General features: G+C 41.4%; 1 protein-coding gene across 3 annotated transcripts in view; it reads right to left on the bottom strand.

Annotated features, from left to right (window-relative positions):
* Window positions 1-26925, bottom strand: part of GRM3 (glutamate metabotropic receptor 3) — a 102596-nt gene that overhangs the window by 56321 nt on the left and 19350 nt on the right. The window contains exon 2 of one of the 3 annotated variants that reach the window (XM_021531030.4): window positions 8968-9076. The exons of 1 other annotated variant lie outside the window; for it this stretch is intronic. The gene's annotated coding sequence lies outside the window, so the exon portion shown is untranslated. The remainder of the gene's footprint in view (window positions 1-8967; window positions 9077-26925) is intronic. One more of the 3 variants, XM_021531034.4, reaches the window with a different exon arrangement.

Raw genomic sequence — 26925 nt, 5'->3', positions numbered from 1 at the left:
GACAAGTGTTCTGCATCAGCACATCTGGCGGCAGGTGAAGGCCCAGCTGAGCTGCTGGATGAAGCACCGTGCATGTCTGGGACACTTCCCCTTCCAAGGAGCTGCTCTATGGTGCCAGATCTCTGACATAACAACAAAGAAGAGGAAGGACAAACATGAATAACCTCAAAAATTCCTAGGGATTTCATGTTTTTCTAAACCTGTGCAAACTTTGTCCTATGTTCTTATATAAGGTCACATCTCATATAAACCAAGATGAAAGGTCTACAAGGAGAGGGACTTTTTAGAAGGGCATGATTGGAAGTAGATTTACATTAGATATAGAGAAGAAATTATTTCCTGTGAGAGTGAAGAGGTACTTTGGACAGGTTGACCACAGAAACTGTGCACTCCCCATTGCTAGAAGTGTTCAGTTGGCTGGGGCTTGCTAGGGGGGTGAAAATTAAATGGTCTTTAAGATTCCTTCCAACGCAAACCATTCTATGGTTAGTCTATGGTGATGATCCTTTGCTTTGGACGAAGCATGAAATTGGCAAAAAATATTCAGAGAAATGTTCATATCTGATTTTAGCCATCTAAAGTGAAGTTCCTTCTTTGGAACCTAAAGCTAAGCAGGATGAGCCCAGGTGTTAACTGTGCTCCTTTCATCCCTCACTAGAGGCAGACAGAGTTTTGTCCAAGGAAGAGTTAAAACTGCTTCGCATGGATGTTTGTATAGAGGCTTATAATTTCTTAGAAGGTACAGTCCACAGTAAGGATGTACTCCTGCCTCACTCCAGGAGGAGTTAGATCTGATTTATTTTGGGAGGATCAGGACTGGATATTCTTTCTGTGTGGCCTCTGTGCTTATAATAACAAGCTCTCTTGTTATTACAATTCTCATTGCAATCTAAGATTAATACTTGTATCCCAAATTTCACCGAGGCCAGCATGAATGAATAATAATCCTATTAAAGAATTCAAGAACTGGCCAAGAGTCACTAGTTGTATTTATTAACAAAACTGAACCAGAGGTGAGGATTTCATTGCTTTGCTTGCACTTTCTGGCTTTGACTGGGGAGAAACTTCATGATTGCCAACATTTCTACTGACCACAGGAAGGCAGAGCCATCCTCATGGCAGCAGGTATGCAATAAAAGCCATTCTGTGATAACTGCCTCAAATTCTCCTGTCAGGCAGTGATTGAAAAATGAGAGCTGAGAAACCACAAGACCAGGTGCATGAGAAAAAAAGTAGGTTAGGAATTGTACATGCCAGATTGTGAATCAGGCTGCACTCCCCTCAAGGGCATATTCTTCCAGTTCCACAGCTTGTTCCATGGAGAGGAAGATGATGGAGAAGAACCATCTCTGGAGATGGTCTGTTTTTCCCAGGGCTGTGGTGTTACACCACATGCCAGTGTCATGCTTCTGGGAGGCAAAGGGCCCTACATCCCATGTGATGAACTGCAGAGGGATCTTTGAGCAAGGAGAGAAAATCAGGAAGCAAACAGCAGCCCTGGATGCGGCTCTGCTGCAGCAGTAGCTGAACAGCAGCTCAGGGTGTGCTGAGAGTGGGAACCAGCTCTGGGAGTCTCACTAAATGTGCCTGAGTAGTAGGAATTTACAGAAGAATAACAAGCATGGAAATGTGAAGGAAATTGAGGGGAAATTTTGAAATTCATATTCTAGGGCAGATATCTTTGACAAAATTCTAGACCTTTAAGCTATATGACAGCTTGCAGGGAGAAAGAACTGCAGTTCCCTAAGTTTTAAATGGAATGACCTTATGTGCTTTTTAGACTATCACACTCAGTTTGGCACTAAGCAGTGAAAAAATTTCCCTTCATGGCTCAGGTCCAGGTATCTTTTTCTCAGGAAAGCAAAATCAGCAAGGCCAGCATCTTCTGTCTTTCTTATTCCACCCAGGAATGAAAAATATACATGGAAAACAGGGCAGGCCTGTGAAAACAGGTGACAAGATTTAAAATGGGAACTCCTATGGCATCTCTCCAATATAAAATCAAGACAACACTTGAATAACAGCCTACTTTTATCACAGGCTGCATGTTTTTGGTACATCCTAATAGGTTGTAGAAGTGACATCCACATGTGCAAAAAGAAGGTGTTGAAGATGGCCAACACCCCAGACCAGAGGAATTCTCACTGGTTTGGATATGCTACTCACTGCTTTGACTGTGCCCTACCTGTAACTTCCCTGTCTAAAACAAGTCTGCAAGGCGTGGAATCAGGATTTACTGAATTCAGAGCCAAGCTTTCACTGATGTCAGTCAAACACAGGCTATCCCCAGGTGACACTTGTGTTCTAGTTTGAGTCTATCCTTTCTGACATAGAATAAGACTAGGGCATTTTAATTTTTTCAAGACAAATACATTCTCTGGCAGTTTCCAGCTGATGTAAGATAGGTTACAATAGTGATACAGCCTCTCTATGGAATGCCTCTTTGCCTGTGGTTTGCTATGTGGCTAACTCACTCTTCAGCCTTTCTTTATCAAGGGATTTTAATCACATTTTTCATTCCTTTATTCAGTCACCTTCCTTTCCTCAAAAATGAAACCTGTAACAAATTAATATCTTCAAAGTCTGTATTTTGTATGATTTTGTTGACAGTGGCTATCATTCAAATTTGATTGGAATTGACAGTTAATGTAACTGCATAAGCCCTATTTCCTTAGGAAAACAGCCTTCAAAAGACCAGGGCATGCTACAAGAACTCCTCTATCCTTGCAGGATCCCAGGCTTTAACTTTTTAACCTCCCCTATTGTTATGTAAACCAATAGCACAGCTTTATTCCTGGAATTAGTTAATTATAGAACATGATTCATCAAATATATTTTAGACATTGAAATAGGATGAAATAAATTGCACACTACTATATCTATTTTTCTCCACAGGCAATGAGCAGGGTCTGTAGACCTGGACAAAGGAATTTCCTGGGTGGAGTGGACTCTTCAGATTCTCATTTAATCAGTGAGGTCAACATGGCCAAAAATTGTTGCCATGCAAATAATTTCACAGTATCACAGAATCAGTCAGTCTAGAAGGGACCAGTGGGTCACCTGTCTAAACTCCCTGCTCAAGTAGGGTCACCCCAGAGCACAGGATTGTGTCCAGATAGTTCTTGACTATCTCCAGTGAGGGAGACTCCACAGCCTCTCTGGGCAGCCTGTTCCAGTGCTTGGTCACTGCCCAGGACAGAAATTCTCCCTCGTGTTCAGCTGGAACTTCCTGGGCATCAGTTTCTGCCCTTTGCCTCTTGTCCTACTGCAAGGCTGAACAGGCTTAACTCCTGTAGCCTGTCCTTGTAAGAGAGATGCTTCTGTCCCATCTTTGTAGCCTCTGCTGGACCCTCTCACTTGTACTGAGGAGCCCAAAACTGGGCACAGTATCCAGATGTGGCCTCACTAGGGGTGAGTAGAGGGGCAGACCAACTCCCTTGACTTGCTGGCAATGCTTTTCCTAGTGCATCCCAGGATATCATTGTCCTTCTTGACTCCTGGGGCACATTGTAGCTCATGGGCAGCTTGCTGTGCCCCAGAAGCCCCAGGTCCTTTCTATTTTAGGCTGATTCACACCCTGCACTCTATTGACTATATTGATAAAATCCACATATAGTCACTCCAGTCACATGAGACATCAGCAACAAAGGTATCTACATAAGAGGGAGTCCCCTTCATTCTCAGATTTTCAGTGTAGCAGAGGTTTGGTCCTTCTGTCACATTATTTAGATGTTATCAGGCCTTGGTAGTATCAGACCTTGTGCCTCAGCACTAAAAGCTCTCCTCTGTGAGAAGGAGCAATACCATATGAAATAGGGAGAACTCACATTTTGCAAATACATTTTTTTCTGTGGGCAGTGTTTCAGTTTCATTCTGGGATCAATGATTTTCTGGCTTTGAGCTGTTTTCTTCATCAAGCCCAGAGGATAAGCTTTTTTTGCACTGCATCTTTCTCTCTTCTAAGGCTAATGCTAGTTTATTCTCCCTCAAATCTTATGTAAAGCTTTTACAGGAGAATACATCTGTGATATGCTCTTCAGCTGTTTTTTGGAAAAAAATATGAATAAACCAGAATAAACTGGAAGATTGTCAGTGTATTTTGCAGATTATCTGTGTTCCAACTCTACTCATAGGAAAATGCAAAGTCGATTAAAACCCACCAAGTGTAATAAATATGTTTTTTGATTCTGTCAGCATGGCTAAAGATAAAAGCTAATGGCAAATCTATAATACAGTCATACAGATCAAATGATCTATCAATCCATAAGCTTGCATTCCGGACAGATAAATGCTCTTATTATCTTCACAGCATGCCCCAGTTAGTCCAGCAAGAACTTGGTGAGTTAACTTGGCACTCTGCAGTCAGGGTGTTGGCATGCAGGAGGTTTGTTTGTTACAATAGCACTTTAAATGCTGAAAGCTCTATTTCTTCAGTCTGTGAGCTGTTCCTTTCATTGATTCCTGCTCAGCTCAGCCCTTCAGCAGATTTCAGGTGTATCCTGCTCCTTATTCCCATCCTTCCTTGATGAGAAGGAGCAAAGCAGACCTCCTTGTGTTCCTCTTCCAAGCCTTCTCTCTCTTCATGCCAGCAGCTTCTTTTCTCCCAAGTTATTGGTGCACTTAACCTCAAGTAGAAAACACTCTACGTTTCCACTCACCTAGGGCTTGAGACAACCATATGATGGGAAATATTGGACAAATTTAAGAAGAGGAATCACAGTCAGAGAAAACTTGTCCATTTTTCAAGATAAATTCAATAATTTGTGCCAGTTATTGACATGAGACTTTGTGTGGTCCACTGGTTCAGTGAGTCAGGGGTATTATAGACTTGAACTACAAGTTCTCTTGTATGAACAGACTTTTTTGAGCTAGAACTGTAATCACAAGGAATAAAACACTGTCTAATGCAATGGCCATATCAAGTACCAGTGAAAGAGGCTCCATTTGTGTCAATCATAGTTATCTGTTGATGGATCTGTCCTATTGTTAATGTTAAAGCCATTTTCGTTCTCTTGTTCCAGCAATTCAGAATTATTCATTCATCCTGAATGGATATTTTGTGCTTAAACTGAATCCTAGAAGCTTATTTAGAACCACTTAAGATCTTAAATTAAATATGAGTGTAATGTGGGGAGGCATAAAAATGAAAGATCCATAATTTTTCAAGTGTAAAATTTAATTCCTCCCTCCTTTCCTCTCTGATTTTATGCATCTAGTACAAAGTATATGGAATTTGAGTAGGTGTACCAAGAAATTCAGAGCATTTTGATAGATATCTGCATGTGAGAGATAGACGACTATTGTAGGACCACAGAAATATATCAACTGATTAGTTTGTTTTCTCATAGAAGTTGCAGATTTTCTCCATTTACATTTAAAGGCCAACAGACCTGATGTATGAATTTTTTCCTATTTTATCTATTGCATCTCAGGACCCACAGGGAAGAAATTAAAAACTCATCATCTGGCCAGCATGGAGGCTCAGAGCTTTGATGGTTTCAGCTGTTAAGCCTGCTGTTCCACAGAAGCCATTTCTGGCTCTCAGCTCTGCTGCCCAAACCGATGTGCTGATGTTTGGTTGGAAGTGATACAGCTCCAGACAGAGTTAGCAATTTACAAAATTTCCATCAGGCTAAGCATAGCAGTGAGCATATATGTGCATGCATGCATGTGGGCTTTGTTGCTGTTTTCAGCATTCAGGAAACAATTACAGGAGAGCATTAGCTGTGCTTCAGTGCAGGCTGTGAGTCTAAAGTAATGACATGATCCTCGCTCAGGGACTGAGAGTGTCCCAGATGGATCAGCGAGGCAACAGGGAAGAAAAACTGCAACAAAACTAATTTTATCCAGTTTACTTCTCTGTTTTGAACACCCAGCCCTTACGCTAAGAAATATATTTTTTCAGAGTTATGAACAGCTCTTTCCTTTTCAGCAGCTGAACCAATAAACAAGATTTTGTATTTTTCCAAAATTACAACTCCCTTTATTACAGGGTATAATGCCATCCCTGTATTTAGCAATGAGAAGCTGTGGAGAAAGCAAAGTATGGTGTGAATCAATGGCAGAAGCAAAGATCACTTCTTTCCCAGTGTCAGCATAAAACTCTTAGGGATCATGAATTCTTAAGAACAATGCAGAGAACAAGAAGCTGCAGGAAATGGGATATTACCTTCATTGCAGCCCAGTCCACACACAAGAAGAAATAGTTCCTGTTATAAGACTGATATAGCTGATAAAAGTAAATACCATATAGGTTACCATAGCACTTTCTCAGGTCTTCATCATCCAAAGCTAATTTGTTTTCCTCAAAAACATTCACTGAATACCCATTTCTCTTTACCTATGCTGCCTCACTTAAACTAGATGGCTATGGCCAGAGTGCTAGTGCTTTACAAAGATATTTGTCCATAAAAATAATTAATTTATATGGGGAAATGCATAGCCAGCAGCAGAAACAAGAGAAAAGAGCTCCATGATAATAGGCCAGAACGATTTAAAGCGCCCTGAACTGTATTGTTGATGAGAAGGAGCAAACCCTGGAATTCTCTGTGAAGATGTTCTTCAACACTTTTTGACTGTATGATAATCATCTAACTTAATTACTGACTTCCCCAAATCTCAGAAAAACTCATGTACATCACATATTTCCTTCACTCTACTCATTAAAGCACACAAGATTATTTTTTTCTGGTGGTTTTGGGTTCTCAATATAACATACAAAATCTTTTTCCAACTGTTGGAAAGGCTTCAGCCTAGCAGGTAAACCAGAGCACGGAAATCTGGTTCCAGTCTCATCTCTGTCTTTGGCTCACCTCTTTGTACCTATAGAAAATAGAAGATATTACTTTGTGACCTTGCAGTTGTGTCCTAAGGATTAATGCTTGGAATGCACTGCACGCTCCCACAGTGGACAGCAGCCAGGTCGGTGAGTACGCTCTGTTCCTGTTTGCATGGAGGTAAATTAGGTGTGCCTCTGATGGCAGCAGAAATTTGGCCCCGTTGGATGAATCCCATGATCTCCAGGCTTTAGACAGATTCATTCAGCTGGCACCATTCCTCAGACCTAACTTCAATGTTGTGACATACCTTGCAAGGAAAAGTATCTTTTGGGTTGTGGGTTTTTTGATAGGTAAAGCAGGGGCTAGGGGTGTGCTGGTAAAACAGGAGATACTCTCTGGAGAATCTTATCACCTGCTCCCTTCTGAAAGGACTGGTGGAAGAACAATTCAATAGGGCATGTGGGGTCATCTCTGCTGCTAGCACAAAGAGAGAAAATCATAAGCTGGCCATTTTTCCAGGGCTCCCTCTACCTTCTGGGCACATGAGCACTCCTTAAGAAAATCCCATGGAATTTTCAGAGAATGTGGGTTTGGCTGCTGCTCCAAAGTGCTTTCAGGAGAGCCTTTCTAATGGCTGTGGGGAAGAGCGGGGAAGCCAGATGAAATACGAGGGTGTCAACAGCACCTATTGAGTCTGAGTTCCCCTGGGCCAGAGCTGCTGCTTCAACAGACACCGTAGGCAAAGTGCTTGGCAGGCTGACTCTGCTTTCTGAAGCCAGGCTTCATCCTACAGCCACGAGCAGGGCTCTGCTGGGAGCTCCTCACTGCACTGAAAATAGCCAGCCCTGAGCTCGTGTTGCAGCCCAGTGTGCTGGGGGATCTGGGCAACAAGGGAGCCCCCTCACCAAGCAACCCTTGGTCCATCATGCCTTGACAAGCACCAGTTAAAACCTCAGCATACACCACTTGGGCCAGCACCAGTTCTTATTGTATTAATTATTAATGTAATTACATTTTATTTAATAACTGAGTTACAATTATTCATGTTACTGTCTCCTTACTCCAGCATTTACACAGACTCAAAGGGCAGATGATAAATACATTTAATAGTTCCTCAGATGCAAATGTTTTTGTTTGTTTTTTGATGTTTACTTGCTTGACTGCAGCATTTCACTTGAGCCTCATACCCCAGTTAGTTACAGCAGACTGCAAAGTAGGATTCATGCCTGGATAAAGTAATTTGCTTGCTTTACAACACCAAGAAAAATACTGGTCTGAAGCACCGTCATGAGGTCAATCAGGTCTAAGATTTTAAATGCCAAAAGATTTACAATTCCATCCTGACAGCCCCTCTGCTCCTCCTGTTTTCCACAGCAATAAGACTCATTTAAGGCTTTAAATATGGGAAGCAGAAAAGGAGTCATTAATTTTACTGGCACGACAGCATTCACAACTTGTAAGTCTTTGACATCTTCCTTAAACCCAAAGGAATTCAGATAGCTAGGGCAATGAATACTTGAATACCAATACTTGTATTGGAAGGACATAGTTTTCAGGGCTGAACACACATTTTTGTCCTGCAGGAAGCTGACAGTGATGAGAGTATGTAGGATGCTTTACTACTACATTCACATGATGATACTAAATTTCCCAGCTCATCTTGTTCAGCATATTCCCTTTGTGTTTCTTAAATCAATAGAACTGCAGTGAGCCAACAGATTTTTTCAATATTTTGTAGGATGCTCTGCCCTTACCACCATACTTAATACCTCTTGTTTTTGGTAAGACAAAAAAACTCCTTAAATGTTATATTGACTACTTAGAAGAAAGTTGGCTGCATGTTTTGAGGGATAAGAAATTCAATTGCAGAAAGCTAAACATATTTGCGTGGAGCTGAATGCTTTTGGAAACAAATTCTGTGGGCTTTCATATTTGTATCACTGTCATGATTTTGGAATAAAAATGGAAAACTTGTGCTGAATGCATAATAGGCCATTGCATTTCCATCTGAGACAGAAGGAACGTGCTCACTTCTTCAGAAGGGAAGACAGATGAAGGCAGGCAAGCTGCAGAATAAAACAAGAATTAAGTGATAGCTTCTTAATGATCATTGTTCTGCTATCTGTCCATTATCTGTCTGGGTGTAGGTAGCAAACACCACATGAATTTAAATAAACCCATTACTCACAGTCACTTACAGACGTGATGATATGAGTTGCTTGACAGGTCTTACACAGGGAACTTGGATGTAATTGAGCCCGGTGCTCTGTTGATTCTCCTCCAGCAAAACTCTCTACCTGTGCAGGAATATTTTAAGACCTCACTAACTCTGACAGAGTGTTGGTTTTTTTTTTTTTTGGTTTTTTTTTTTTTGGTTTTTTTTTTGCTTATTTGTGTTTTGTATCATTATTGGGTCTCTACAATAACAGATGGTGAAATCTCCTGAGTAAGCCAAATGCCAGTGATTTTCCTTACAGGATGTCATGCAAAAACACTAACAGCTCGGTTCCTATTAGTACTAGAAACTGATGGGCCAGCTCCAGCACCTTTTAAAGTTCCTGGGAGTCTTTGGATCAGCTCCATGACACAGCTGAATGAGACAGACAATCTGCTTTAACACTGCTTTATTATTTCCAGGGTTTCTGCTGAACAGCCTATCAAACAGGCTAAAAATCCCTCTTAAAGAGTACTTTCCTTTTGGAATACACAGATTATTTTAGAGATGAGTAAAATCAGGACAGTTTTCAGGTAAATTTAATATATCCATTTGTTTTTCCTTCTTGACTCAGGGGTTTCTCACTTCTGAGATAGGCACTGCTGGTGGTTTGGGTTTGCTGGCAGCAAAGAGTGATACGATTGCACTTGGCATAGGTGACAACCAGCTTGGCCAGGCTCGTCTTTCCTTGGTTTTACCCTGTGTCTTGCTGTGCCATATTGCTTAATGGCTATAATGGGATATTTGCATCTATTTCATGCTCCTAGAGCTGTCCTAATTGCCTCTCTTCTCTCATCATTATTAACTTATCATCTGCTGATCATGAAATCTCAATAGAATTCATAGTTCTCTGTCAGGTGTGACTGTAGAGACATTTCTCCATCCCTGTAAGTCCCATACTCCCCACTGGAGACATTAAATACATTGGAGTCCTTTCACCACATTCATAGGCTTTGAGAGTAAGTTTGTATAAATTTATAAAGTCCATAATTTTTTTTTTGTTTTCTATTCATATCTAACTGCCTTTCATATTGAATTTCTTATTTTCAAGTACGCGTATCTATTTATGATCACTTTTAAAATTAGATTTGCTTTCGAATTAACTGTTGGTGGTTCCCTAACAAAGAGAGGTTTGCTTTGTTGGATCTCAGATCTGAACAGGATCTGAATTGGGGACCACATCTGAATCTTTTCTTTGTACTTAAAGAGAAAAGGGGAAAAATGTTTCTCCTCTCCTTCCTGGTTCCTCTGAGGAGATAACTGAATGTTCGACAAATACTGTATTTTAAGCAATATGTAAGTGTAAGCAGGGGCCCTAAAGAGGTGAAATGCTCCCTGCAATAGGCTTCATACACATGCCAAGAGGGAGTCCTTCCTTCTTTATCTCTGGGTCTGTCTGTTGGACAACAGTCAAAAACCAGTAATGGACCCGGAGTGACACAGAAGCAATAGGGACAAGATGTCTGTCAACTTCAGACAAGTCTAGTTATGTACAGATGTTTGTGGGTTTGGGCTTTCATTATTCTAGGCCCCCTTGTTTTTCAGAGTGGTAAGTCCTGAACTTATCCACTTTGGCATTTTCCGTGAGAGAAGAGAGAGGTAGCAGAGACAGAGGAAAGAAGGCATTTCTTATGAAATGTCTTCAAGGAAAGTTAATTTTTTTTGACTGATGTCTGTGGAGTTTTCATATTTATTCAGAAGGAAATCATGTTCAGCAATTGTCATTACCTCCCAGAGAAGTGCTGCATTTGTTTGAAGGTATATTTGACACATATTGTGTCAAAGCTCATGGTCTCTCAGATATGACATGTGACAGCTGAAGTTATTTGACATGCTCCAGTTAAAGGAATTGAGAGCCAAATTCCCAGAGGCTGTGGACAGTTTCTGTACATAAAGCTTTCTTTGAGTATAAAGGAGATTTTTCAAAAGCATTCAAAATCAGTTTTTCCTGCTCTCATAGAGTTAATTCTGGATTCTTTTGATCACCAAGGTAGTTCTTCAATATATCTGAGCCAGTTTGGCTGAAATGATCTTAGTGAATAGGATGTGTCATGGACCACTCTGATCTGGATACCATCTGGCACAGCTGTGCTGTGCCCTTACAGGAAAAATCTCTGGAGCTCCAGAACTGGAAAGTCCCATCTGATGTGAATACTGCTGGGGCCAAGACAGTCTCCAGCCTATTCCCAGGAGCTGTGTTGGGAGAGTTATATTGGTCAAAACTATGGCTGGAGACTGTTTTAGCCTGTAAATGATATATTCTGGTGTCTGTCACTGTGTAAGAGCTGTAGCTGCAGTCTTTGAGCTCCTCTGCCAGCAGTACAGATGATCAGAACTGTGCACAGTCCTTGGCATGAGGAGCTGCACCCTCGTGTGTATAGCAATGTCTGGTCTCATAAATTAAACCTCTGTGGGACCATCCTGAGGCAATGAGAGCATTAGCCCGCAGTAGTGGGCACTCATCCAGCCCCCCTCTGCCAGCCTCTGGAAAATGGGGCCCATGTTGTAAATGTATCTATGTGCTAAGTCCCCACACATGTCAATGACTTATTCAGAACAATGCCACATCCCAAAAGAACTCCAGGGATCATTCAAGCGTTTTCTCAGTATTGGCAATCAGGATTATATTGTCAATGTCTTTTCACTGGCACTGTTTAGCTCATTAGTAATACAAAAAGGCCTCACGACTTCTGCTAGAGAAATCTTCCCTGATGCATCCTAGCACTCAATTTGCTTTGCTAATAGCTGCATCAAGATTGTCTCTGGGCACCATCCCCTGGATGAGAAAACTCATGTGTCTCTTCCTACGAGGGCTCAAGTATAAACTTCTAGGTGTTAACTGAAATTCTTCTTACTTTCCTAAAGTTGAAAGCTCCCCAGTCAGTGAACACAACTTCCAGAGAACAGACAGAAAGGGTATTTTCTGCAGGTGCAAGGTGGTGTTGCTGCCATTGCACAGGATATAATTTGAAACTTGTATATAGTCCATGTATTATTGTGAAAATAATAATTGAAGTAGGTATAGAGAATATATATATATATATAATATTATATATACTACAAAACACAGGGGACTGATAAGGCTGTTTTAGGGGAGAACAAATATGGCTTCACATGTTTAGCTTAGTGGAAGGAAAGCTGAAGTTTTTGACAGCTGTCCATAGACACCTCAGGGGTCTGAGTACTCAAAAGGGAGGAGAGTAAAAGACATTTCTGGAATTAGAACAAATGACCGTAACCTGGTCCTGAATAAACAGACAATTGGAATTATAAAGAAGTTTCTAAACAGCAGAGGAATGAAGTTTTGGAAAAACTTTCTGACTGCAGGAATAACAGTCAAAAAAGCAAAATTTAAGAGGGAGCTGAAGAATTCCAAAGAAGGGATTATATGACCTGATAGTTCATGACAGCAAGAACTGAACTCAGTGACCAAAGTCATCCCTTCAGGTCCTATCTCTGACAATCTGAACAGTATTTAAGAAGACCGTGTCCCATTGATCTGCACTGACAGAGAAGGTAGAGACTCTCCAGATCTAAATGCAGCATAATACCCTTGAGCAACAGTCCTGCCATTCAATTTAATAGCAGAAGAGCCCAAGAATAGCTTCTGTGGCAACAGCAAACTGATTTACCACAGTTGTAAAGGAATGGACTGAAAGAGTTATTTTTCCTAAACTGTAGTATCTTTTTTTCCTGGATATGCTATAAACATGAGAAATATATTGGCAGATATCTAGATACAGATTTTAAATCATTGAGATCTGAAATGCAAGAATTTTTGTATCCAAATGGCTGTTTCATGCCCTAAATTCTCTGAGTTGTGCTTAATTCTTGCAGCACATAAGGCATGTAAAAAACCACCCACTCACTACTTCAGAGCCATTTTTCTTCATCTAAATGAAATTTCTTTAGTTCCATTCATCTTTACGGCTCATTCAACAGGTCCCTCTGCAGCAGTGAAGGGAAGCATGTTTCAATGTGCTAATCCAGCTCAGAGATGGATTAATTGACTCACATGCCCCTCTGATCTCCAGCCAGATGTCTCTCCTCAGCTGGCAAGCCTTACTAATTTTCTTGTTGTTGTTGCTGTTGTTAATTCTGGGTTTCCAGCCAGCGGGGGCTCAATCATGGGCAGCGTGCCCTCTGTCGACATTTTGTATTCTTTGGGCTGCTTTCCCTTGGGCAAAGACATCCAGCTATGAACCTCCTTCCCTGGCTCTTTGTCATCTGGCCTGTGGCCCCTGGAGAGAGCTCTCCTGGTGCAGTTGCACTTGTGTATCCGGCACATTGGGACACCACAGGGCTGTGCTGTGAATATTCAAGGTAGGCAAAGGAGGCATATGGGACTCACAGGGCTATTCCAAGAAGTGACCCAAAATTTCAGGTCTGTGCATCAAATATTTTAGGGGAAAAAAAAGAAGACTTATAATAAGAGTTAGACATTTTTCCTTCGTCAGCATATGAAAGAAAATTTCTGTGAAATGATGTGAGAGAAAAGTCAAGAATGCTTGAGAAGGTTGTGTATGACTAGACCAGTTGGGACACTAAATTGGGAAGCAGTGTAACATAAAGAGTGGTTTGAAGGTGGGATGTATGTGTGCTCCAGGCTCTACTCTTTATTCTGTCATTGCCCAGACGTCTTGGGCAAGACACTTCAATATTCTGGTACTTTCTAATGCCTATGAGAGTCTAGGGTATTTTTAAGGTACTTGCTAATGAGCAAGGCAGTGTGAAAATTAAATATAATTTGCATCACTGAACATACAGCCATGTATTTTCAGTGTGAAGGCTTCTGCCATGACTTGCAGTGGTTTGGCTAAAACCATGATGTTACCACAAGGAAAGGTGTCAATTTTGGCCTGACTGTAGAACACTGTTTCTTCTTATCCCATTGCTTGTCTTGGGTCATCACTGTGATCACATTGAGTAGAAACTTAATGTACAAGAATTCAACTGGATGGTAAAACTTTTATTCACCTCAGCAGTGGCTTCCTCACACACAGGTTATTAGCAGTGGTCACTGAGGGAGGGCAGCTGAAAGCAGAGGCAGCAGTAGGAATATTTGAAGATTTGTACTATTTAACACCAAGACCCTGAAATTCAGCTATACACACAGCTAGAGCATTCTGTGAATTATAAAGGTGGAACACTGGTTTTCTAGTTTCTCAGTAATGGGGGTAACCTCACTAATGGGGGTCATTCTGAAGTGGGAAAAAAGGGATTATATGATTATTTCAAGATTCTTTTCTTTTTTCCTTTTAAATTAGTTCCAACAGGAGAAATATTTTTTTTTTTTTTTTTTTTTTTTTTTTTTTTTTTTTTTTTTTTTTTTTTTTTTTTTTTTTTTTTTTTTTTTTTTTTTTTTTTTTTTTTTTTTTTTTTTTTTTTTTTTTTTTTTTTTTTTTTTTTTTTTTTTTTTTTTTTTTTTTTTTTTTTTTTTTTTTTTTTTTTTTTTTTTTTTTTTTTTTTTTTTTTTTTTTTTTTTTTTTTTTTTTTTTTTTTTTTTTTTTTTTTTTTTTTTTTTTTTTTTTTTTTTTTTTTTTTTTTTTTTTTTTTTTTTTTTTTTTTTTTATTTTATTTTACTATTCATATCAATGGCATTTTTCAAGGCCCACCCTCTGATGGGGGGTGAGCAATTCACTTGATGTACTTGGCAAAGGGTTTGATTCTCCTCCCCACTGGCAGCGATGTGGTGCTGACAATCTCTCTGTTCTTTGATGGGGCACAGAGCAGAGTAAGGGAGAGCAGAGTCAGACTCAAAGCTCTGCGAGTGCAGAGAAAAGCCGGCTCTGTCAAGAGAGGATTTACGCAGTCTGAACAGTGAGCTGCAATCTTTGAAGAAAAGACTTCAAAGAGAAAAGGAGAAAAGAAACAATGTCTAATCTTCATACAAATGTGCTCAGGGGTCTCTGAAATTCACAAACTTCTAAAATCTAAGAATTAATTATCACTTGCCAGAGGGAAGCTTTATTCACAGGTAACAGTTACAGCAATCTGAGTCCTCTAGGTGTAAAACCCATGCAGTTATATTGAACTAAAGCTCAGTAAATCACCCTCCTTCCTTTTGGTCTACTTGCACACTTTCCAAGTGTTCGATGTTATGCTTCACATTGTTTATGTGTGACACATGACAGTAGCTCCTCAAATTTTGTCTTTGAAAGGAGATGTACTTGGAAATATTTTGGTACAAGAACTGTGACTCACAGGTTCACATTAAAACACGCAACAAAGCAATGCAGCTCCTCGGCTCCTGTAGAGAAATGCAGCCCTGTTGGCTGCTGTTTACTGCAGGAAAAAGGCAAGACTCTAAGTCATTTTTCAGCTCCACAGCTGCCTAAATAACAAGGAGCACTGGGGGTGACTAAAGGCAAAGCACTGCTGCTCCGATTCCTCTTAGCAGAATGGGGTGTTTAAAATGACCCTTAGGCCAGGTATCCAGAATATCTCAGCACCTCGAAGATTCTCATTTTTGTTCTTATAGTAGCCTTTTGTGTAAGCACTCCTCATATTCACACTTGAATTTTACACTTGAAGTCTGAAAGCTAAGGAGGTGGTAAGACCCATGGTTGCAGGGCAAGTTAGTGGTGAAAGGAAGAATCAAGCATTTTAATATCTGGAGAACTCAGATACATGATGGTGTTATTGTGCTCAAGAAAGTGAATGATTTATTGTGGATGTCTGACCAGAGTCATACCCATGGTAATGTGTCGTTTAAATCCTGCATTTACTGAAACTGAGGGTGTGAACCCAGCTGGCTGGTGTGGCTCGGCTGCTGCACAGAAACACATTAAACTGCAATAACTTGATTGTGAATCCCAGCCCTATCTTTTTAAAAGCTCTGCCTGTCTTTCAGCTTTAAGATTTCGATGAAAACAGCTGTTGCAAAGCTCATGAGAGAGCTGTGCCACAGCAGGGAAACAGCTCCCTGACACATGCAAGAGGGTCTTCACACCCAGAGCAGCTATATCTGGTATAAAACTGAAAACTCACCTCTTAAAATATCAGTAAGCCAAGGCACTTGTACTGTCAGGAAAGGAAATGGAAGACAGAGACCATGTCCAATGCAGCTACTTTGAAATAACAAAAACCTCTGGCAGGATTGGAATTACTTCATTTTATGTTTACATCCATATGGCTTTTGAGGTTAAATAGAACTTGTCCTGATATTTGCCCACCAGCAGTCAGGAGGTGTCTGTGACTTGTCTCCCTGTGCAATGAATACTTTGCATCCCAGTAATAAGTAGACCCAACCATTGTGCACCACCAGCATTGCCAGAGATGGCCAAAAACTGGGTAGGCATGGCAATTTGTGATATGGTTTAGTGGGCATGGTGGCATTTGGTCAAAGGTTGAAATTGATGGTATTGAAGATATTTTCCAGCCTTAGTGGTCCTATCATTCTATGGTCTGCTGTCTCCTGGGAGTCACTGGCCATCCCAGAAGATCTAAATAACACAGGGGCATTGCATTATCCCAAGTTAGCATCCAGAAGGATGCAAAAGGGCAGAATTTGACCCTGGTGTTGCATTACAGGCAGGGCTGTGGATGTTTGTTTTCAAAGGAAATTTTCTCCTGCGAACAATCAGAAAAATCCCAGGCAGTCTCCTCTCGCTGGCTGTGGCAACTCCCAAAGGTAATTGTTGCTGCCTCTCCTTCCAAATGGGAAATGTTGATAGATACTTCAAGTATTTGTTTAACTGTGGACAGTTGACACAGCTTGCGAGAAGTTATTCTGGGAGGAAAGGAAACCTCCCAAACTCCTCCAGCTTCCTTTGTCCCCAGCTCCTCTCTGCTCCTGCTGGGTGCCCTGAACCATCCCTGCAGGAGTGTCCCCGCTGGGGCAGAGTCCTGCAGCCCCCGCTGGAGGCTGATGTTCTCCTGGAGCTGGGATCCAGGGATCCTGGGCTCCTGGAGCTGGGATCCAGGGATCCAGGGATCCAGGGCTCCAGGGCTCCTGGAGCTGGGATCCAGGGATCCAGGGCTCCAGGGCTCCTGGAGCTGGGATCCAGGGATCCAGGGATCCAGGGATCCTGGAGCTGGGATCCAGGGCTGCACAGGAGCGCTCAGCTCTCCCGGTATCCGCGGGGCCGAGCTGGGACACCCCTGGGGGAAGCCAGGCACAATCCGGCCCTGAGTGAGTTCAAACCAAAACTGGCAATCTGGTACTCAGCTATTTTTGCCCAGTGGGGGATGTGTGCTGTGTTTGTTGGAAGATTTTTGGTGTCACTTATCACACGCTCTTTATAATGCATTGCCTGAGGCGTAATTAAATTCAAAGGGCATGCCTGTGTTGAAAGGGAGGGTTGCAATTTGTTGCTGTTAGGATTTTTCATTAAAAGCCAAGCAGTTTTTTTACTAGCAGGAACAGCGGTTGCAGAAGAAAAATGCTATTAAATAAGGAGAAGACAAAGGCTTTTCTTTTTTCTTTCTTTCCTTTTTTAATTTTTTTTTAATAACTACCTACCTGACATCTCCACACTGACTACCTACCTGACATCTCCACACTGACTTTGAATAAAGTACAGCATTTAAAAATAGTTGGACTGTAAAAGGAAGACAAGGCAGAGAAAAGAGGAGCCTTGACATTAAGAAAGGTCTGGCAGGTGATAAGTATATTATAGATGCCAGATTATATGTGTATATCTATCAACACACAGAAATATCTGTATCTATATGTCTGTGTGTGTATGTGTTTTATCTCCAGAGGAGAAATTTGCCTTTGCTGCTGAAATTTTCCTGAAAGCTCAGTTAATTAGTTCTCATAATACCCATAGAGGCAGATGTTAGTATCATTCTTATCCAGAGATGAGGAGATAGGAAAGAGCACAGAGAGAAGGATACACAGTGAGATTAAGGGATTTCTGCTACAGTGAATTCAGTGTAGAGCTGGGAATTCAGTCCAGCAGGCAAAATCCTAACCCTATTAAAAGCAATAGGAGACTAACTTATGAGAAGCCTGGATTTGGCAATTTTTGCTTGCTTTGTTCAAACCTCTCTGATCTATTCACAGCTACATGTGCCCTGATGATGCTTTCAGAACAAAACTACACCTGTGACTTTGTACAGCTCCTGGTCAAATCTCAGCTGAGTCCCTCAGTCTCAGAGCTTCAAACCAGGGGCTGACTGTTTCTTTGAGGGACTCTGTACCATACATTTACATATGTCTTAAAATAGTCTGGAGTGATAACTGAAGTAATTTAAGATCTTCCTAAATAGAAAACTATATTCTCCCAGGCCACCAGGGTCACAGAAGTGAAATTTTACATCCTTAGCAATATATTTATATTCTACCCCACAGTACTCTCAAAAAATGACTGGAGGGTTTCAGCTAAACAGATAAGCTACTTCTAAATTAGACTGGGTAAAGCAAGATCATTAAAGAAAAAAAAAAAATAATGTCCTCATTTTATAATGGCTTTGTTGCCTTCTTTCTTATATACTTGTTCCAGGGCAGTATTTTCATGTTATTAGGGTGTTTTCAGCTCTTGTTTTTAGGCTCACTTCATTAGTGTTGGTAGAATACTTTGAAGTAGAAAATGTGCTAAGTGGTATCACTGACACACTTTCAAGGCACCGCTTTTGCCTTCCCAGAGGTCATCTGAAGCAATTTTGTCACACCTGTAAATGTGCACAAATTGGTGCTGGCAGTAGAGGGACAAATTTCCCTGGAAGCTGCTGCAGCAGCTGTAAGCTGGCTGTGAGTGCCTGGAGGAGGATTCCTCTTTCCAGCAGGAAGCTGGGGTCTGCCAGCCTTGCCCTGAGGAGTCTGGCAGTGAAGCAGCTGCCGAGCAGAGCTCCACTGTCTGATACTGGTGTGCTGGATAAAATTTCCCTAAACTCATCTGGAAATCTCCCAGTGGCTCCTCCAGTGCTGGGCACCAAATGTCCAATTTCTTTTTCCTCAAAAGCACTGTAATGGAATGAGGAGTGTTAGAAGGAGCACAGGGAAAGGCTGCTGTGGTGGGCAGAAGATGAACCTGCTGCAGCATCTTGGAACATGGGGAGAGTTTCATAAAACCACACAGAAGGACTTTGGTCAAAATGGACTTTAAAGCTCATCTGGTTCCCATGCCCTGCCTTGGACAAGGATGCCTTTCACTAGACCAGGCTGCTCAGAGCCCCATCCAACCTTGCCTTGAACACTTCCAGGGATGGGGTGTCCACAGATTCTCTGGGCAACCTGTGCCAGGGCCTCACCACCCTCAAGTAAAGAATTCCTCCCTAACATCTGACATCTACATCTCAGGGCTTGTCCACTGCTCAGAGGTTTGCCAGTGGTGCAGTGGCGTTGAACACCAGGATTTACTGCTCTCCTCCCTGCAGCCTGGAGCATCCCAGTGCAGAAGACAAATTTCTAACCTGACACAAGGGCTTGCCTGTGAAGAGTGGTGTCTATAGAGTCCTATGGAATCTTTGAGAAGTCTGTGGCATCGAAGCTAATTTTGAAAACCACTGAAACCATGGCCTGGCTACCTGTATCCCTTCCCCACCACCCCTGGAGTGTGGGATCACAGGAGGGGTCCTGTTGGCCTTGGGGTATGGTTTGGACACGCACAGTGCTGCTGGCAGTGTGAAATGGGAAGCTGTCCTGGCACTGTATGGCAGCCTTCCCTCTAACTGCAATAGCACAGCTGCCCTGCTTGCTTGTGGCTCTGATTTATTACCTTGTCATATTTCAAAAGCTAAAGCAGGTTGAGCTTCATCAATGTTTAGGTGGAAAGGTCTCCAAGGAAAACACAAGAGCTAGAGGAAATGTTCCCTGAGTCAGAGTCAGGGCAATAATCCAGTGTGGTGTTAAGGATGTTGCTTTTGGCTTGATTGCAAAATCAATGTATGGGCCACCAGTGGTCTGTGGGGAGGGATTGCAATACCCAACATGACTGGGCAATAACTGACTGGTCTTTCTCTTCCTACAGGGGTCAGCTCTACAGTGGGTGTGAATTGGATGAGATGAAGATGATAAATCTTCATTTCAAAGGCTGATTGCTTTCTCTGTTTTGTCTCATTACTTGGATTTAGAGGTTTGGTTGTTTCACTTTGTCATCTTCCTTTGTATGTTTTGTAATTCTTTAAATGGCATGGAATGGCACAAAATACAAACATTTAGCAATTTTGTTTCCCTAATAAATTTCCCAGCTTCTGGAAAACCACAACTTAAGGGTCCTCTTAAAGGTTTAGTTTTTTTTCTTCCTAAAACTACTGTCATGTGGATTTGAATTTTCCCTCACTCCCACAGAGTTGTCTGAAATCTCAGGCTGCTCACCACTGTCTGCAAGGTTGGATCCATCTCTACCAGTTTCTTATACTGAGCATAACCTCTGTGTCTGGCCCTCAAAGAAAACCAGCCATATCTCTTACTATTACCTCTGTAGATGTTGTGTTTCAGATACTGGACTCTGCCTGCCAGTGTCCTGGGACAGTACATTTTCCACATTCATCACACAACTGTTTTGAAATGGAATCCATCAAGGAACATAGATATTTTTCTCCTGTGAAGCAAGGTGCGTGTAATAGAAGTCACAATCCCTTTTGTAATAGCAAAAACTATATTAAGAGAACCCTGATCGGAATTTAGGAGATCATGAAAGTGAACAATTTCATTCATGCACCAGTTTGGCATCTCGTGTTTTTAAACAAATACCTGTTCTTCATCTATCCTCCACTTCTAGCACAAAAATAAATATTTTTCCATGGCATGGTGGAATTCAGATTCAAAAGCTGTGTTTTCATCTCCTAATTCTTTTTTTCTGGTTTAGCAAACTGCAAATTTGAAGTATGAAAGGCGCTAAATGATCTCATACTAAAAACTGCAAAGCAAACAGAGCATCTCTAGCTACCCTGTTATTTTAGGTGGTCATTTTAAGAATGAACAGACCAGACAATTTTGAGGATGGCAAGGTGTTTAAGACCTGCTCTGCAAAGACTGTGACTGTAGTAATGAGCTGTGGCACTCCACTGGGAAAACAGAGCCTTGATAAGCACACTACAAAACCCCTGTCAGGAGTACAAGTGCTTTGAAGAGAGCATTGAAAGGAATTTTTCTTCAGAGTATGTAATGTGAGATTTCTCAAGGGAGGAGATTATGCTTTCTTTGGGCTTTTCTATACAGATTGAGGAACAGAATGTGAGAAAACTTTGCAAGTTGTTTAGGAACACAGATATTTTCAGACGGGACTGCACCCAAGTCCAATCTAGCCCAGCATCTTGTGTCAGAGAGAGGCCAGCACCAGAAGCTGCAGGAGAAGGTACAAGAGCATCTGAACAGGTCATGTTTCCACAAGTGGGGAAAACATCTCCCTAATTTCCAGTTATTGCTGCTGCTGTTATGTGTAGATTTATTTTCTTTCGACAGCACAAAAATTAAACAGAAATGTCCATTTCAAACTTTAGATATCACTGCCCAAAGCATTAATTGCTTCCTCCCAGTCATAGTCTGAATGACTACAATGAAGCCAAAAAAACTGACTCCCACCCCTGCATTCAGTCATTCCTGTATAAATTTCCAGTAGAGATCCCCACAGTCTGGGATGTGGCATGGAAATGACCACTCGCCTTTGGCCAGACAGCAGTCAAGGCAAATGGGAATCTACCGTGTGGTTTTGAATGAGGTGCAGGACCTTTTCAGAAGATGAACACTAACCCCCCCAGCACTCACACAGGGGGCACAGAGGAGGTATAGGCCAGGCTGGGACCCTCTTGGTGGGGTTCTTATACTGGCTTCCTTACAGGTACTCTACTGACTGATACTGGTCAAGCTGCTTCTCATCTCTGTGTTGTCTCTACAGAGCAGAGATACTGACATTTCCCTTCTTTGAAAAGCTGTGTGATTGACAACTGTGGCTAAAAAATAACTGTAGAATATAACAGGAGAGATTGTTCCTTAGAACTATCAGCTCCACCACTGAAACTTCTTAAAACCACCCACAAAACTCTTCTGTAGACAGAGAAAAACACATTCACCTCCATGCAAAGCTGTTCCTTCTGTTCCTCTTTCAGAATTATCCTGAGCCTTTGACTTTTAATTCTGAGATTAGGCTTTTTTGTTGTCATTATTACTATTATTGAAAACACACAACGTAAATTTAACTGTGGTCAGATCCCTCATTGAACTGCAGTGGAGGAAGGGCATTTGTACTGGAAATTAATATGGTTGGCATGCCTGCCTTGGCTTTGAGGATAGTGTTTTCATGTTCTTTTCCTTTCTTCCCCAGCTTTCTTCCCTTTTGTATCTGCCTGCTTCTTTCCCGTTTCTTTCACAGCTGCTATTTTTGCTCCAAGCAAAGAACTCAGTCATGCTCTCACTCTCTCATGGGCTCTGTGTATGCTCTAAGTCAGGCTAGCAAACCTTACTGGAGCCAAGCTTTGCACCCTTCCCTTGCCCTTTTCATACCCTCTGCCTCGTCAGTTTTCTGTCCCCGGGTTTTGCCCATGCTCCGAGGGCAGAGTCGCTCACCGCTGGCACTCCTGGCTGGGCTTTGCCTGGCTGCTCCCGTGGCTCCAGTGCAGACTCCCGTTGGACACTGGGCCAGTCACTCATCTCTCCTTTGACATATTCTATCTGTTTCAGCCACATGGTTTTCAGGGAAAGGGACAGTCTGTTATTCTTTGTCATTACCCACTGTAGCACAACACAGCTCCCCTGAGGTTCAAGGCACCATATGCTTCTTTAAAAGACACAATCTCTTTGATGTGCCCTCACATTCCTCTGAATTCACTTCACCCTCATGTCCCTCCTTCTCCTCTCTACTGTTCTTTTAACAATGTCTTCCTTCTCAGCCTTCTTCCTTTTCCCCACTCTCCCCTTGCCCTCCTCCAGGGCTGTGCTGCCAAGCCTGGGGCATCTGTCCTGGGCTGGGACCAGGGGACACCCAGGATCTGCAGGAAGAGTTGAGCCACTCTGTCTCCTCTCCCTTATGAGGGAGCAGGAATTTCTATGCCTGAACCTCAGTGCGCAGGGACCTAAACAGAAAGAAGAGGCAGAGCTCATCAGAGATGGCACGGCTTGTAGAAAAGGCTGTGTGCAATGGGGAGCAAACCTGGTGAGGAGTGTTTAACATCTGATTTGCAGAGCCTCATTCCTTGGAGGCCTGTGGTAATTTTGTTCAATTTCACTGCCTTCCATTTTCTCATATCTGCCATAATCTATGTGTTTCCATGTATATGGTTTTGTCCAGTTGTATTCAGCCTTCTTCCTGCCATTCCCATCAGTGTGGGCTATGGGCTGCTTCATTCCAACCAGTGCTCCTAAAGTTCCTTGGGAGGGGTGCTCCAGTCAGACAACAATTAATTCCTGTATCTGTAATTTGTTTATCTTTTTCTATAGAGTCTTACAACAAGCCTCAGGAGAGGGATATAAATGATGAATGCAGGTTAATAACAGGGGAGTCTGTGGAAAATTGCATTAAAATGGCACAGCAATAACGGATATAAAAACAACTGAAGCATGTGGTAAAATCCCTACTATATAAAAATATTTCCACTGGTAATATACATTGTAGTTTGTGCTAAAAATCTGAAATTTTAAAGTGATAAAAAATTAATACCTCCAGACTTCTAGTGAGAAGAAAAAAAGGTTAGGTAAATTCAGTAATTCCAGTACATTGTTACCATAGGTGAAAAAAAAAAGTAAAATGGGTGAACTTAATCCTAATTAATCTTAATAATTCAAAGGCCTGGAACCTAACTGTGTGTATCAACAGAGCTCCCTCTCTCATCAGTGCAGAGAGGCAGAGACCTCAAGGGAGACAGGTTCATCCCAACCCAGAAAAAAATGCTTAAAAAACAGGGACATTGGATCTCCCTGAACTGGAGGAGATTAATTAATCTGGTTTTACGTAGGCAGGATGTCTAACTCTTCCAGCAGCTACACTTGGGAGCTTCCTCCTTCCCAAAGCCACTTTTAAAAAATGACCTCAGATCACTGTGGCCAGCCTAAGATTAGCAGAACTATTTCTAGTTTCTCGTATTCCAAAAAGGAGGTAAGAACATTTCTATTGGCTTAATAACACAGAGGCAGCTCATGGAGTTCACTAGTTGCACTAGAAACTCTCTGCCAGATGTGAGGTGTTGGAAGCTGAGCTACACACACATCAGGATGCTCAACAGCTGATATATCATCTTTGAGGACATGTTGTGTGCCTGCATGGGCTGAGGGGAAGCTACCTGTGTGAGCTGATATCACAGAGGGGTTTCAGGAGACCTGCCACAAATCTTCAGTCAGGCAAACAAACTGGTGGAGTTTTACCCTCTCATGACAGTTCATCATTCTGCTTTAACAGGCTGAAAAACACTGTCAAGAAGTGATGTGGGAAGCCTTCACACTAACATGGAAAGGGAAATCTGCTTCATTTTTTTCCAGTAATATACAGAATGAGAACTGAACACAGTCTTGGGGACACCAGCTGGACAAATGTGTAGGACATCTTGCCCAGCAATCCCAAATCAGGCAATGTTCTGTGCCAGGACACAGGCATTGTGGAGATGTAGCTGCTGGGATGATGGGAAAAGGATGGGAGCTGCCTGCTGAACTAAGAGCACAGGAAGGGTGTGCAATCATAGTGAGATATGTTTCTACTGATACACTTCATCATAAGTAGTGCTGATGGTGGTTTTTGAAATGACAAAGAGGCATTGGGTAAATCCTTTGGCTGAAGGTGCATTCCTAGGGAGCCAAGAGTGCAAAATCCACTTCAATAGGATAATGTAGAAGAAAGTACTGCAGAAAAGCATCTAGGTGAAGAAAAAACTTAATCCATACAGTTATCTGTTCTTCCAAAGCATTAGCCAGAAATCCATCTGAAATGCTGTTTTTTCAGTGTGTGTTCTGGTAGCTCAAAGTCTGCTTCTAAGGTAAAGTTTTTTTGGTTTTTTGTTTTAATGCTGTTCCCCAATAACAGTAAAATTTCAATTTTCAGCCTGTGGTCTGTGATTCTTCATGGGTCCAGGATTAACCTCCTGATATCTATGTTTTTCTACTTTTTTGAGGAACACAATCCTAATGATAATATATTTTCAGCAGAATTTGCATCCACAGGGAGAAATAGAAAAAGTTTAGCAATAAGGAATGAAAATCACTGGTACAAAAGAGTTGTTTTTACCTCAGCATGAGAAAAATGATAAAGATTCCTCTGGGCATTTTTTTTTTTTTAATGACAACACCTTGATTAATGGAATATCATCTACCTTTGTACAAGGAAAGATTGAAATGCGGAGAAGGTAGATGGTGATAATTGTTGATAATGTCTACAATGACAGTCATTGTCCAGAGAGTAGTGAGGAAAGTGCTGAACTGGAGTGAGACTGCCATTTTTATTGCAGAAAATGTAAACGTAGCATTAAACTCTGCAAGTTCCCAGCAAGCTGTTCTTAGAGAATCATGTTGCCTAGTTTAGTAAAATGCAGATTTTGGGAGTACTTTATTATACAGCAGGATGGCTGGTCTATAGAAGAAATGTTGCTGGATTTGCCACAGCAATCTGCCAGACATAATGTCACCAGCCAAGTGGTAAAAATATAAGAACATTAAAGATATTGAGGATTCCAACTGATCCAAGATGAGCCTGCAAAGTGCATTTTCTTTTGCCTATCTTGAGTTTGCTCGGTGGAATAACAGTCTGTGAGGTAAAAATAGTTCACAAAAAGAGAAAATACTTTCTCCTCGATGTTGTCTCTGTTCCTCACATGTTGAGATGTCGTTTGCTCCTGTGACAAGTTTGTGCTGAATATCCAATGGAGAATTAGCAGGTGGAACAGAGTTCAAAGTCCTACCCTGTTTAATACCTTCAGCATTTCTCAGCTCTCAGAACCAAACCAAACCACAGAAAAAATAATCCATGAAATAGTGTCCAATGACCAGATAAAACCCATGGTCAACAGGAACAATGAGGCAAAATCCACATTTTTGAGTAAATCATGTGGAGGGTCATTGAAATCACAGAGCTGAGATATATGATACAAGCTACAGATAAAACTTTATGAGATTACAGTCTTTGCTGTCATCTAAATAATCTTTAGCTGTGTGTTCATCTGTATTTGTGGAAAACATGGCCTTAAGTCTTTCAATTCATTATGCTAGTCTCTTTTTAAAAAGGTAGTAGCATCTTTAATAGTCTCCTAGGGCTGTTTTGCTTGACTATGACATATTTATTTGTCAAAGACAGATGTCCAGAATTATGAAACATCTAGCCTAATTCGCAATTTTTTTTTTAACACAATATGACATTAGGAATAGAATAATTTTTAGACGTGAGTTCTGTACCTCTAGTCATCCACTGACAGTTTGGGATTTATTTTAAAAAATATGTTAACTCTGGGCAGGAGCAGCTTAAGAACAGTTTGGACCTAGTAATGTATGAGTCATAAGGAGAGTTGTTTCCTGGTTCTGTGAGTACTTGACTGATTTAAGCAGTAATTATGAAGCCTGGTGAGACATAAACAAAGGTTTATCTGTAAAAACAGCCCACTTGGTCTACTTAACTACAGCTATGATCACAAGAGGGTAAGTACCAGTGGGTTTGTGAATTCAAATGGTACAAAAGAATAACTTGGTCTGCTTTACTGATATTTATGGTGGTGTAACTCAAAAGTTATTCAGTGGAGATCCTTCAATTTCTTGTCAGATAAATATTTTCAGCTGTAAAGACATTAAAAAAAAACCCTGGGCATAGCGGAAATATGTTAATATTAAATTTCAATTTTTATAATTCACCTCTAGATTGGGAAAAACCAAATAATCAAAAATACAAATGCAACAGCAACATCCTGGTGTGTCAGTCCTGGGGACAAAACGTATCAGGGTCAGGGCTATGAGCAGTCCTTGTGTAGGTGCAGTGGCTGTCTGTATTCTAATTAGTCCTCTGCCACATTGACAGATTTTGGGGCAAAGGTGTGTGATTATACACCCTTGGTACAAAGAGAGAGCATAAAGATGAG

The sequence above is a fragment of the Lonchura striata genome, chromosome 1A (assembly GCF_050655825.1).
Source record: "Lonchura striata isolate lonStrDom1 chromosome 1A, ASM5065582v1, whole genome shotgun sequence".
Taxonomy (NCBI): domain Eukaryota; kingdom Metazoa; phylum Chordata; class Aves; order Passeriformes; family Estrildidae; genus Lonchura; species Lonchura striata.
The sequence above is the reverse complement of the archived record's forward strand: the minus strand, read 5'-3'. Positions and strand labels throughout refer to the sequence as shown.